The 13496-nt window shown below is 39.9% G+C and overlaps 1 protein-coding gene across 1 annotated transcript in view; it reads right to left on the bottom strand.

Moving 5' to 3' along the window:
* BLVRA (biliverdin reductase A) overlaps positions 1-13093 on the bottom strand; it is a 31684-nt gene extending 18591 nt beyond the window's left edge. Inside the window, exon 1 of the mRNA XM_042043029.1 lies at positions 12940-13093. The gene's annotated coding sequence lies outside the window, so the exon portion shown is untranslated. The remainder of the gene's footprint in view (positions 1-12939) is intronic.
* Between the last annotated feature and the right edge of the window lie 403 nt (positions 13094-13496).

Below are 13496 nucleotides of genomic sequence, written 5' to 3'. Positions count from 1 at the left end.
CGCAGCTTAAAAACCTCCTTGCATGCCGTGGTAAGAAACTGTAATACCACAAACTGTTTGTCTCTTTAATCCATTTGAAGAACATGGGGGGATGGAGTATCCTCGTGTGCCTGTGAAGATTGTGAAGAGTGCCTATGCCAGGCTATACAGAAGTAGTGAGAGGCTGTTAGAGACTTGTGGCGAAGAAAAGCCTTTGTGTGCAGGCCAAAATAACTTATCCTTAAAAAGATGAATAACCCCATGTGATGGCCCATGTTTTGCAGTGTGAAGGAACTGTGAGATTTTTCATGGGAGAGATGTTCTACACACAGCAGATTGTTTGTTTCCGGGCGGGTCTGCTGTTAGTGGCAGTTTGGGAACCACGTCCAACTGAAGGAAAACCCTTTTTTCCTTAAGCATAAGAGAGAGACTTTTCAAGAACTGGAACACTGACTAATATCCCATGTTCTGTTATCCTTGTGTGAGCTGGGTAAAAGGAGAGAAGTGCTGGAAAGCGGGGGAAGGGGGGGGATTTGCTTTAATTTTTTTTTTTTTTTGTTATTTTCTCTTTACTTTTAATTCTATTAGTAATAAAACTCTTCCATTGTACTGCAACTGTTTAAGGTTTGTGCCTGCTTTGCTTTTCTCCTAATTCTTATCTCACAGAAGGAAAATAAGTAAGTAATGAATATTTTGAACCAAAACCACTACAGTGAGTTAACACAATGTTTATCCTTCAAAAACCACTGGCCTATAGGACTGCACAATATCCATCCTGTAAGAAGAACTGGAAAGCAATCTGCCCAGTTGTGCCAAATTTTAGCAGTTCACTGGGCAGTCAGGTACCACTTTGGGGTTGCTGACCACCAGGGACCACCAAAGGGACCCCAGGACGAAAGAACGCATATGTAAACAGGAGGGAAAATATGTTAATTATTTCTGGGAAATTATTATCATACGTATGTTTATCCTGGGAAAATAAACAAATATGTGTGCAAAATACAGTATATAAACAGGACCTTTTCTGTATTCAGCATGCACAATTTTTGGAGGAGATACCCCTCGTGCATCCGGCCAGATAAAGAATGCCGGCTTCTTAATGGTACATTGGCGTTAAGGAGCTTTTACTTTTACCAATTTTTGGTAACGGACTGAGGAAGTTTTCCAGAGCTCCCTTCAAATAGATTTGTTGTTTAGACATCATACAAAATGTTTTCTCTGTTACTGCAGGGAAGCCCTGAGATGAGGGTTGCAGAACCTCCCTCAACAGAAGTTAAAAGGGAAATACCAGATGGACAGCAGCAGTCACTGTAAAATCATCATATTGAAAATGTGAGGTTTCTCTCAGCCCTAACTTTCTGATTTCAAATACCCAGAGACCTGGCGGATGCCATACTCAGGGTGCTGGTACACGCCACAACCTGTACCACCACATCTTGCTGTCATTGTCTACTCTTAGCATGAAAGATCTGCCCAGAGCAGAGAAAGGAGAAGCTGAACAGAGTGGATTTTGTTAGTGTTGTTATTTTAAAAGGAAAAACTCACAAATACTCCAATTTAGCAGTCTATTCAAAGGCATAAATACCTTTTATTCTGCAGGAAACCACTTGTGCACTTTAACCTCTATATATGCTGAAGTACCTCCTGGAAGGAGACCCTGCACAGGCTCCCAACTTGAAGATCTTGAATAAAAATGCCAAAAAATTATTGTTTAAATTCAGTTAGCATGATGGATTATTTTTGCTCTATTTTTACTGCAACCTAGAGAGAAAAGTAAAGTCTTCTGCAAGACAGTCAGAAAGGTAACTGCCAACACTCTTTGTTACTTCTCTTGAAAACATTAATTGAACACAAAATGAGAACCAGAAATTTTCTCAAAAACCTGCCAAGACCATTTACAGTCTCCACATTTCAAAGGAAAACAGCAGCCACCTAGAAGCAGCAGTGCACATTTTCCTGGAGAGCTGTTTGTTATGGACTTACCGACCCTTGCCGCTACCTCTTGATCTGTCCCACCCATCTCTCTGGCTATCACAACCCAGGCCACAGTCTCCCCAACAGGCACACAGGCTCTGTTGAGTGAGTTACAACTTCAAGGCACCAACTCTCACAGAGGTTTGCCAGCAGAAAACAATCATCCTGACTGGTACCACTGTACTTTGGAAATAGCCAGAAGGGACTTTTTTCCCTGGCTTTTAAATGCCACTTAAACGATATGCCTGCATTGTTTTAAACTTATATGCAGGTTCATCAATTACATTATGGTCTTCCAGCTGACTGCCAAAGTTGAAGTTGATATAGTTACATTGATACATGGTCAGATGCTGTGTTAAGCTGCCAAACAAGCACCTTTACTCTATTCAGCAGATGGTTAATAATAAAGAGCTGCAGTTGTAACAGCTATGCTGTCTCCAGTATAACTACCTGAGCAAGAGGAAAACTTTTATTTAAACACAGTTCTGCAAGCTAAATGTGCTAACCCTAGAGTCTGCAGTGGTCTTGACATCCATCACAAGGCTGCTTTCCAGAGCCTGCAGCTCCATACTTGAAGCAAAATCATCTCACAAAAGTAATATAAAACCATGAAAAGCACTGAAAAAATCTGAAGATCTGGTTTTAATATGTGATATATTCCACATGTGGAAGATTGAAACAGAAGTTCTGCAATGTACATGCATGGGTAAGAATGACCATTTTGTCCTTTTCTTTCGCCTATAGTCACTCTTTGTGATTAAGATTTGGTTGCTAGAACACTTTTAAAATAGCTTCTCTACATATCTGTGGGACCTGTCTTCAGTCAGACTCATTTTGTTTGAAACTCACATTACATTTCAATATACCTACATTGCTAAGGTTGAAAATATCCAAGAAAGAACTGAGCCTGTTTAGGGGCACCTGAAAAATTAATTAATTAAGAGAAAGACATGAAGGGCTCCACATTTTATTTTATAAAAATATCTCCTAAAAAAAATTAAACCCTTATTTATAATAAGTTTCCAGGAACTGCTCTGGACTGAATTACAGAAAGTCTTGTGAAATTTCTGGTGGGTAAATAAACAATTGCATGTAACTGCAGCCTCATCACAGCTACTTTTTAAGCAAAAGGCTGCTTGAATGTGGCTAATTAGCATATGCCTAAAGCAAAGAGAGCCACAAAACGTCCCCAAAATTTCTGTCAGGCTTTAATGTTATATAACAGTTTTTGAAAGTGAATTTGACACAGTGATAGAAGAAGAGAAGAAAAGAGCAGATCATTTTAAAAACCAACAAGTCAATTACTTTGGAGTAAAGTCCATTCAGGAGAACAAGCTATGTTTTGGAGCCATCAGCAATTCACAGATCCTAATTTTCCAGGTGACCAAACAACAGTATTGCTACACTACCGATCTGTGCCTGAGAAAATAACCCTGAACAAAGCTAAAAATGGTACTAACTCAAAAAAGGAAAAAAAAAAAATCATGAAACATCCTCCACTGTATTTTTGACTTAACATCTGCATAAACACTAAAGCTATCACAAAGTTGAACTCTGTGAGGTCCCTGTGGACCATGAACCCTGTCCCCTAGCTTCCCTGCAGAGCAATAAAGTCCCCAGAGTAGTCTCTGCACAGCTAAGAGTCTGAGCACTCTATCTGAGACTCTGCTTAAACACTTATTTCATACAAAGGAATTGCTGTTTTGTGCTCTTACTCTGTTTAAAAATGAGTGCTTTTCATGTTTTGTTAAGGAAAAAATAGTTGGAGAACTACTTATCCATACCTCCATTTCTGGGAAAACTACTCAGAGCTAATCACAAGAGGTGTAGATGACAGGGCAGCCCATGAGACATGCCCAAGAATCTCAGCCCATTCCCTTCCCTAGCTTATGCTGTTCATTCTGTTTTTGCTGTGTCACCTACTGAGAGAAGAGGCTTCTCCACCTCACTTGACAGATTGGCAAGTGCTTTGCAGGTAAACTAATGCCAGAAGAGGTTTCCAACCTTTAGCTATAACACAACTGAAAGTGATGATGAACAATTACAGAAAAATATTCTGAAATATTTTCTCAATTACTACATCTGCACCTGCATTTTCCTGCCAATTACTGAGTCCTTTCTACCAACTCTTCCTTCTTCAGAGGGCCTAAAGAACGCAGAGCTGGGCTGGGCAGAAGCAGGAAAGCTGTATTTCCAGGCTGCAGTTGTACTTTCTCACAGAAAGTACACTGGTTGACCCAAGGCAAGCAAATCACACCCCCTTTCCCAATCAGTCTGAGTTCCAGAACAGTGGGGACCTCTTTCTTCTGTAAAGCACTCTCAGACCTACTGCCACTAAGTGCAGTGTAAGAAGTAGGTATAATTACAACCTCTCTTCTTCAGTACAGGAAATCCCACACAGATCAGACATCTAGAAAATATGACTAACTAAAGTTTATACTGAAATATCTATATAAAACAATGCCCTACAATGAATAACAAAAAAAAAAAAAGTTGCTTCTTTTCCTTCTCTTGTTGTTAAATTAATCTGAAACCCAAATCCTAAAAGGAATTATATGCTTGCTGAGCTTTAATCACAAGTAATCCCATTGATCTCAATGAGAATATTCCTACAAGCCCATTAAGAAAGAAGAGCTCTTGCTGTTGACTGGAATATTAGTATGCACAGTAACAAAACACATATCCAGCTACAAGTATGTTCTTTTAATATCCTTATGGACTCAACCCAATAGATGATACCTATCTTCCGGTCCACTTAAGGTCACTGCCTCCCAGATCTCTAACAGGCTGGCCTATTCTGAGAATTCCCCAAACAAAAAAAGCACTCCTACTACACACTGCAGTCACTATAAAGATACTGCTTACCCTGGCTGATGAAACCCTCTGCCTGCATTGCTAGCATGATGGCAACTCATAACACTGGAGGCCTGCCTCATATTCTCAAAGAAAACAATATACATACAGAATTTAGCTAGTCAGACAAGTGTACTTTTTTAGCTGACTTCCTCATCCCCTAACCCAGAAAAAAGAAGTCTTCACCCTTCTAAAATAAATTGACAGTGATAAAAAATTGTTCTTTCCTTAATAACTAGATTGAGATAATTTAGGAAATAGATAAAGTTTTGCATAACACTGTATTCTTAAAAATTATGCCCTATCACCTCTGTCATTTTATCAAGTCTACGACTCAGTAGGGCCTGAAAAATGCAGTGGTTGCTCTCCATTCCCATTACCTTTTACAAATCTATCAAAGTCATAAATTGCTTGAGAGCAGGGAAAACCAGAAGGTTTTGAATGAAGATTAATAATTGAGGTTACTCCCTCCTAACTCAGTATTTTTCATGTTAATGGGCAACCCAACACTCAAGAATCATGTAGGCCGGCCTCTCTCTCATGAAGAGTTAGTCTGCAATTAAATGTGCTTTAGCAGTCAAGTAGTCCTGAAGTGCTACTCATCTGTTAAAATTGTCCCAAGAAAGCAAACACCTTTCCCAAAGTATCAGCCACTAGAGGGGGTGTTTGGTATCTTACCAAAAACTCGATTAAAAAGTTAAAAGAAAAAAAAAAGATTACAGAAAACATATAAAAGCGTATTTCCCACTGTACTGTAACTGCACATTAGGTTCCATGTGAAGCGTTTTAGGAGGAACAATGCTTTATTTGTGTATAACTGAACACAATGCAAAAGCAAACCCCATGCCTCCCATTGCCTAGGTTTATCCACATCACAACCTGAGATGAAGAAGAGATGTAGTTTTATACGCCAAGAAGGTGGCTAAAATGCCACTAGTTTTCATTTGACTGTACAGTCAGCTCTGAGCATGCCAAGACCTGAACCTTCAAGCATGCCAAGGTAGAACCTGACATACTCAGGCTCACGCTCAGGGGTTAATAAACAAGTGAAAGAACGACCTACAAAATAGTTCCTCTTTACAACTGTCTGCCTCTACAGATTCACCATCACCAGATTTATTGTTACATAAAGTCTCCAAAAGGACCGCAAAAAACTGCCATCAAATTAGGTAGATGCAACTTCAAGCAAAGTAGAAGATTCTACTTGGCTAAAGCCACTCCAAAGCTACTTATATTTAAAACTTGTCTAAAGAAAGATGAACATACATTTCAGCTCCTGCACATGAATGTGCAATGAATACAAAACTCATCAAAAATTATAAACTGACTTGATGATTGAGACCACACCGTGCCACTAGCTGGAGAAGCGTACAGGATGGGTTTTGCCAGGACATTAATGGCATCATAGCTTCTACATACTTTGTTAAATCTTGTCAGCTTGGGACCCGTGAAGCTGCTGGCAACTTCAAAGACCCCCCCCAAAAACCTATGTAAAAATAACTGTAATTGGGTAATAGACTTAAACACCACCCTGCCTTCTTTATTCCTTACAGTCTGCCTTCAAAGATGCAGAGCTGGAAGGTTTTAGTGAAGCTGACTGCCTGTTCAGAGGAGTATTTTAAATGCACACCTTACTCAGAACCAGCATGGCCATGTAACTGGGATAAAAGAACCCAGTATCACTCTTCTTCTTTCCTCTGCCAAATCAGTGTGGACTATTCCTTTATTTATAACAACTGTGGCTGAACAAATGGATAATAACCCATCACAGGCAGGATCGGTGCAAGCGCCTAATTTTGAAATAACTAAAACAGCTATTGCAAAGTTTCAGGAGCAGACAATACTCGGGGCACTGGAAGAGGGCAATATACCTTGTAAAAGAGGCAGAAAAATAACTGGATCATGGAAGTAGATGATTTCCAGGAACGAATGCTTCTGTTTGAAACATAATGCAAACATTTCTTTCTCTTTCCCTGATTTTACTAGGTTTTACCCACATCATTTTTTCTGCAGTATTTTAGTGAACTGATTTAACAGTTACTCTTGTAAGAGAAGAGCTTTGTCCCCACCTCAAGTTCATGTCCTTAACTGCACCATTCCTTTAAACAGCCAAAGAGGTCACTGAGTTCTAAAAAGAAGAGAGTGGCTTTACTGAACTACCACCATCCTGTGCCACCAATAGTAACATAAATGCAATTTTAAAATGTAACAGCAACCCTGTTCATTACTTTATTCAGCCTTGCTCCTTTTAAAAATGTCTGTCTAAATCCCTTCTTCTCTCCTTACCTTCTGCTAACTAAACTCAAGAAAGCATTTTGAGGTTCTGGGAAAGAAGTTGACTGTGTAAGTTTAATATTTATTGTTTAAGCCATCCACATCTCAGGCATGATGGTGGTCCCTCCACAAAATCAGTTCTAAATACAAAATTTATTTATCATTAGAAATGGAAAACACAAGGCACCTTACACTACGATAATCACAAACACTACAGGTAGGCATCTGTAAATTGTCACTGTTTTATAGATGCCCACCTTTGACATTAGACGCTAAAGCTCTGTTCTTCCCTCACATGGTCAGACTTGTGTACATAAAGGCAGAAGTGAAGCCTCAGCAGCTCAGAAAATGTAAATGACAACTGTCTGCAATAATCCATCCTTGGAGTCCACTCAGATCCACCAGTTTTGTTTAAGATCAAACAAAGACTGTAACTGTGGCCAAACAACAGCTTGAGTCAGACTTAGAGATCACAAGCCATTTGACTACACTTGTTGTAAGCCTGGATGGCTTTTCCTCCTGATGAATTTTAGTTCTGCAGTCTGGAATAGGAAAGTTCATTCCAGAGAGGCATATAAGCAAAACCAAGATAATGTAGGAGCTGGATATTAAAAATAATAATCATGAGCATGCAGTAAAGGAATGTACTTTGCACTTCTTTTTGTTAGAACAACAGAATGCTTGGGGTTGAAAGGAACTTCTAAGATCATCTAGTCCAAACCCCCTGCTACGGGTGTGATGTTTCCCTTTTTCCAGCCACTGGGGCCTTCACCTGATTGCCATGACTTTTCAAATATGATGGAGAGTGACTTGGCAACTGCATCAGTTCTTCCTGCTCATAATGATTCTCTTGATGAAAAAGGCCACCTGTCAGTCTGACATCACATGGGCAAAAGATGAAGAGTCAACGTCTCATTTAGCAGTCATTTAACCAAAAGAAACTTGAACTCTGGGGTTATCTGCACCTTCATGCTTCCTTGGGAGTTGACAACTTAAGAGCATCTAGGATATGAGGACTTTCCCTCCTGTACTTTAAAGAGAGGAACATTTTGTTCCTGATATTACATGCCATTTGATGGTGGGAAGGTCCGGCCAAGTGAGAGGGATGGTAACATGCAGCAGACCAGCAGTTGTTTCTGAAAGGTGCTCTCTCTGCCTGAGCACATGAACACAAAAAAAAAAAAAAAAAAAAAAAAAGGGAAAAAAGGTGCCTCATACATCTCCTGGGTGCAAAATTGGGCCTTCTTCAAAGATAGCAGGGAATTAAGGCTGTGTCCTTGAAAGCAGTATCCTTTCTGATGAAGTCTTATCAGAAAAACTGGGCTCAGAGCAGCCAGAGGATTACATGGCCACATCCCCTGCTTGGAGGGCAAGAGAAGAAAGAAAGCTCTTATCCACCCTAAAACAAAGGACCAGCCACTTTAAGCCCTGTTTATATTATCATATAATACAGCTATTTTTATGGTTCTTTTGCTGTGTCTTCATTGTATCTATACTGTGAATATTACTAGGTCAGGCTGTCATCAGGACCAAGAAGAACTGGGTTGGAAACACATGGCAGAATACTATTCTTTTTAAACAGTAAATAGAATCAGGCAAATGACCTATTTATTTTGAAAATATTTATTCAAGAGCCCTCAGTCTTAAGGTCTCATTAAAGATGCCAGGCATAAAAGAACAGGCAGTACATCTTAATTTGTAAGTATTGGGCTAAATGTATGGATAGCTATTTCACTTCACTATGCAAGTAAGTAAACGCAAAATAGACTTCAAAAAACCAAAAGTCCAAATGAAAAACACATTTCCTAGGGCAAAGATTTTCAACAACTGCTGGGATTGGTTATCCTGACTTCTGGATGATGAACCTAAGATATCTCAGACAACTCCAGACTGCTTCTAACAGAAACTGCACTCCAGGACTGCAAGTCCAAGTACATCATACTTACCAAAAAAAGGCCTACCTCTGTCTTACACTGAACAAGAATGAAAGGAGACAAAGCCCATGATCACCTCCAATGCCAGAAGTGTACCGCTCTGGTTTATAGCCTCATCACTTAAAAGTGAATTATCAACAGTACAGAATTCCTCTTTATCCACATTCCAATTATCTGAGTATCTGAGTTCTTCACAGATTTTTGCCACTAAAGAATCAAAGCTTTAGAGAAAGACACAAACCAAGAATTAATTTGCCATCTCCATCTAAATTTTATGAATCTCGTTTAATGGCAACAATAAAAAAAAACCCCAACCTAACCACAAGCCCCCCCAATCCTTGATGCATTTGTATCTTCTGTCACCAAGACTAAACACTAAGCATAGAGAGATCTCTTCCAACATGTTGATCCCACTTCCAGCTGCACACAACTGGGCTATGTCTGAGAAAAATCAGCTAATTATTCTGAAGACAAGTACGAGCAAGCCACCAAGGTCTCTGTGTTCATGACCAAATAGCAGACTAACCAGTCTCTGTTGCTGATCTGTGTCAGAGCCTGCAAGACAGTAAATACCGACTAAGGGCTGTTCTCCCTAGCAACAAAAAGGGTCACAAAGCTTTACCGCTTCTAGCATAGCAAAGAAACATCCATGACGTTTTAACTAAAGTGACTGTGGTCTCAACTTACCCGTCACATCCTGTACTCCTTCCTCCTCTCTGTTATTTGGGGATTATTCAATAATCCATGTTCTTTCTGGGAGCTTTTCTCTCCTCTCATTCACAGAACAGAGGTAATGACTAGATGATAAAGATGCCTTTGTACCTACACATGTCACGAAGAAGGAAAGCTAATAAATGCAGTAACATGACTTGAGCCATGAGAACTTCTAATTTTAATAGCCAGTGTTGTGCAGCCTTTAATTTAGCATTTAGGTTAGTTACTGTGACAGGTACACTAGCTGCCCCAAACAGGCTCCTCTTAATTGGTTAATAATGCTATGCTGAGAAGATGGAAAAAAAAAAAAAAAAAGAAACTTATTTTATGCTAATTGTTCAACTCATGTTGTTAAAGTGGTGGATTGGACTCATCTGGAGGAACAGGATTAGCAAATGCATTTCATTATCTTTCCCAGTCAGGCGTGTTTTCTGCAATGTTTTCTAATTAGCACAGTAGATCTCTGAGTTGAAAACATTAGTCTAAGGAACACTTCAGTTAGACAAGAAGCCAAAGCTTTTTTTGCTTAGAGAGGAAACAAGCCAAATTTATATTTATATTTTTATTATAGTTGCACTTATTTAATAAAGTTTTAAGATATAAGTCCCACACTTTAGCTTTACAGGCATGAGAACATTTGCCATGGTTCAAGGCCAGCTCGAGAGGCATGAGACAGCTCCTCAGCAACCTTTGTTCTGCTAAGTTACAACAGTGTGGATACATCCAGAGTGGGTTTTTGTTGATTTTGGTTTGGTTTTTTTTTTCCTTTTTACTACAGGATTAAACTACAAGAGTGCCTTGGCTTTCAGACTGTTTTTCTTTCCTAAGCCCCATTGCTTCCCCACTCAGTGAAGAAACCTTTTTATTGCCTCACGTAATAAGGTGCACTATGAGCATAATGTAAGTTCTTTTACCACACTGAGCACTACCTGCAAGTTTCAAAAAGATCTACAGTTGCCTGGAAATTAGAAGTGAAAGTTATCCACAGTCCTGCATATGTTGGTGTTGCTGTACTGCTGTGTAAAACACAGGAACTCCTTCCTCAGGGCATTATTCTCCCATTACTACATCCATCCAAGCTCTGTTAGTTTCTCAATTTCTTCCCAGCTTTGTTTCGTTTTATCTCCTGTTGCCTGACTCTGCTTACCTTGCCAAGGATGGCAGTGCAGACGGAGCTTCAGTGGACCACAGCAGTGGTAATGGGAAACACCCTCTGAAGCTTCCTACAAATCTGCACAACACAGAGTGCAATATTCTCTCTATAAGATGGATGAAACTGAGGTGACTTTAGAGGCATGACTAAAAAGCAAAAATGCCAACGTGCATTCCAGTCCTGCATCTTACTGAAGTCCTGACACCACAGTGTAAGATGGAAAGTGACTCCTGTTTTAATTTGAAAACTGATCAGTTAATTTATTCATTTATCTTCACTTGTTTTGACAAGACCAGTTAATTTTTACTGCACAGAGCAAAGTGATCCTGTTCTCATCTGCTGAGCTTAGTTTTCAAATCTGTGGATACAGCAGATACTCTTCATGACAAAGAAAACACAAGTCTGCCCTTTGACATTTAAAATTAAGTCCCTTAGAGCTAAGTGTGGTGGTCTTTTTGGCTCATTGGGTTTGGGGGGTGAGGAGTGGGTGTTGAAACATCCAGTTAGCACAACTGGGAAAATAATGAGGACACTAAGAATAAGAAGTTGAAAACTACAAAGGTTGAGTCTCCCTTTTAGCTCTACAAAATAAGCACTGCCATTCTTTTAAGGGTAACACAAATGACACTTCATTGACTTAAACTTGAGCTGCTCACAAACAGTAACTCAGTTCACTCTCTGAAGAAACAGAGATTTGTACCAAAAAATAAGTTTCTTGACCATGTGGATGCAAACCCAGGAGGAGGAGTCCAGAATCATCAGCACTCCAGAATAAGGGTAGTTTCCTGATCCAATAGTAAGAAAATTTAAAATATTTTACTATTAATTATTGTTATATTAATAATATTTAATTATTAATTTAATTAGTAATAATTATTATCTAAGTGGCATGCACTGTTTGTGACAGTTTTTAGTAGGACTTTAACTAAGGCTTTTTTATATATGCTGAAAATTATTAAAATATTAACCCATTGCTCTTTATATTACTAAGATTAAACTTCAAGTTGGATTTATGTTATTGAAACAGATTTGTCTTAATTTTCTCATTTATTGACACAAATGACAGAAAGATGTTCAAACACTATGTTATTGATTTTTGGCACAATGTAATTCTGCGTTCACATCTGTAACCAGAGATACAAGAGCTGAAAGACTACCTTTATTCCACAAAAATTAATTTGATAAGTCAATGCAAGGAATTGGATAAACATTATTTCACACAAAATTAGTTCAATAAACTGTTGTCCTAATTAACACTCGTTGTTTGGGGTTTAACAAGCTCTAACACAAAAGCTCAGAAGGATGCCAGGAGTTAGATAAAGGCTGAGCTTGCCTTTTCACTGTGTGTAGATTAAGCCTTGATGCATCTTTTTTCTTTTTTTTAGCTAGAGGTAAGTGACAGCTGTGACTAGAACGTAAAGCAATTATTAATAAAGTTAATGTGTTTTATACACGGATTCTGTACCACATCTGAGAACATAAGAATCACCTTTCTCCCACCAAAAGCTGTCTGAAATATGGCCCCACCACATCCCTTTATAAAAGGAAAATATTCTCACTCACTTTACACATGGGTAAACTGAGGTAACTTAATGGTCTGGTGTTTCAGAAGGGAGCATCAAGTAACTACAGCAAACATGGATTTTCACAGGATTTTCACAGCACTTCTCAAAAGAAGTCCAGTTTTAGGAACATTTTACATGACCTCTCACCATACAGTGCCCAGGCCACTCGAAGATGCTACTTGGCTACTTCCACATCATTTACAGACTAGTACTCTGCTTCACTGCAACCTGGATATTATTTCACACAAAGGGCTTTCCCCTTTCTTTCCTTCCTCTCTGTTCCCCCCTCCCCAAGTGGTGGCCCGTCCCCTCTGGTGTGGAGGGTTTCTTTGGAGCAGCTAGGACAACGTGACTTGCAGGACTCCCCCAATCCTCCACAACCGAGGGGGAAACGCCGGTGGCCAGCAATCCTGGAGAGGCGAGGAACGGAAAACGAAAGCCCTGCTTTCAAATCCTAATTACAGTTAGCAGGGATTAAGTAATAACCACTAACCTCTTCACCTCACAGAGGAGAAACGTGGTCCTGTTTAATTCTCCTCTGCTCCCCGCAGCTTCTTCTTACACAACGCTCCGCAGCTCCGGCATATCAGCGCCCGCACGCCCTATCGCTGTCGCGGCGGCAACACCCCCTCGGCTAGGAATCCAATAAGGCACTGCAGGGGCGGGCTGAAGCCAGAGGCAGCTGGAGCAGGCGCTGAGGCTGGGAGCTTTCGCTCCGGTAACACCCAGAAAGCTGCACGTGGCCAGCAAGGGGCTGGCGGCTCCCCGGGAACCTGGGAAAGACACCCCCACCTCCCCCCCAGTTGAGCTCGCGCAGGGGTCACTCTGATGTAGGGTTTCCGAATTGATAAGCTACATATCAGTAAACCCCGTTTATTTGCTTAATAGGCTTCAGTAGCTGTAGCTGTTGAGAAAGAATAGAAAAAAGGAATTTGGGGTTATATATCTGTTGAAATCAGTCACAATGGAATGCTGAATTAACAGACCACAAGGATGTTTGGCAGAATGCCCAAGATAGGGCCAAAAGGAGGAATAAACAGGGACAACTCA

The sequence above is a fragment of the Corvus kubaryi genome, unplaced genomic scaffold (genome assembly GCF_017639235.1).
Source record: "Corvus kubaryi isolate FWS band 111438036 unplaced genomic scaffold, C.kubaryi_AGA036_p1.0 37398, whole genome shotgun sequence".
NCBI classification, from domain to species: domain Eukaryota; kingdom Metazoa; phylum Chordata; class Aves; order Passeriformes; family Corvidae; genus Corvus; species Corvus kubaryi.
The sequence above is the reverse complement of the archived record's forward strand: the minus strand, read 5'-3'. Positions and strand labels throughout refer to the sequence as shown.